The sequence below is a fragment of the Sitodiplosis mosellana genome, unplaced genomic scaffold, assembly GCF_009176505.1.
Source record: "Sitodiplosis mosellana isolate CC-2019 unplaced genomic scaffold, AAFC_SMos_1.0 Smas_scaffold_2073, whole genome shotgun sequence".
NCBI classification, from domain to species: Eukaryota; Metazoa; Arthropoda; class Insecta; order Diptera; family Cecidomyiidae; genus Sitodiplosis; species Sitodiplosis mosellana.
The window spans coordinates 408-1,682 of NW_022597315.1; the positions used below are offsets into that span (position 1 = coordinate 408).

Here is a 1,275-nt window from a genome sequence, read left to right on the forward strand (position 1 = left end):
AATATAATGTAAATATATAAAAGGATATTTATATCAAATAAACCACCTCTGGCGAAGAAACGCTGTATGGTGCAGAATTATTATTATTATACTTATTGTCTAAAATTACCATATATTGTACAAACACAAAAAGATCAGGTTTTTCACGACTCTTGGAGTCGTTTTCCTGCAAACCAAAATATTCAGCCAGTTTTTGGCGGTGTTAAATAAATAAATAAATAAATATCATCGATACTGTTATCATCTTCTGAATTGGATAAAACATCACTTTCAAACGAAGAGAGCAAATCATCTTCGTAGTCACTCATTTTCGTTGTCAGACTTTATTTACACAACTTAATTTTGATTGTCACAGCCGCTATAATTTTTGCCTTCTTATATTTTTTCAGTTGACATATGAGGTACGTTGACATTGAAATGCTGAACGCGGGTTAAGCGGGTTAGGAGAGTGAAGTGGTGATTACAGAGGGGCGCTATTTCCAAGAAATTCTGATAGGGAGTCATGGGATCGCAAGTAAAATAATCAATAATAATTGATTTGCAAATTTGTATTTTGAACTTTTCTTTGATTATTCAAAATATTTCAGATTTGAATACCAGCTTTTTTCGATACTATTCATCACATTCGGTGGTTTGTGGCTGAAAATTGCGCCAAACAAAAATCATTCACTCATCATTCATTGTGAATCACATAGCAAACGGTCAACATTGCTGCCATATGATTAATTTCAGTTTGTGTTAATGTGAAATACATTATTCGTTTTCAAAATCATGATCAAGCTTTTTTTCGGCGATGTGAACCAAAATTTTTCTTGCCAAAAATCAAATATAAAAAATGTTTTAATACAACTCAAAAGACTCATTGTATGTACTATTGAAAGTTAGTTGACGTTTTTTTTCTTCTATAAATCGAATCTGTGTGAATTTGTTATTTATTTTCATCGAAGGTTGGCCAAAAAGAGAACATGGTGTCCGCATTCCAGGAATTTTTATTCACGTTTTATTCATCGCACCTGGAAGAAAATTCACCATCCCAATTGACATTGGGTAGAACATTCGAAATGACACACGGCCGAACGCTTTTTGCTGAAGAATTTATCGGTGGAACAAGTTATGCCAAAACATATTTTTGGTCATTCGTTCGGAATATTCATTGACTTAATTCACTTTTGGCGTGCGATGCAGATGCGACACTGCGCCTTCTTGACAGTTCTCATATAAATGAGCCCAGAAGCGCCAACTGGTGCAAGAACATGTAATAGAACCGTTGTATAC

General features: G+C 33.9%; 1 long non-coding RNA gene across 1 annotated transcript; it reads left to right on the forward strand.

Moving 5' to 3' along the window:
* Window positions 1–388: 388 nt before the first annotated feature.
* On the forward strand, window positions 389–1,154 carry LOC129571351 (uncharacterized). The gene is made up of 3 exons (XR_008688257.1): window positions 389–514; window positions 588–864; window positions 948–1,154. It is a non-coding gene; the product is annotated as an uncharacterized LOC129571351 (long non-coding RNA).
* The last annotated feature ends 121 nt before the right edge of the window (window positions 1,155–1,275 follow it).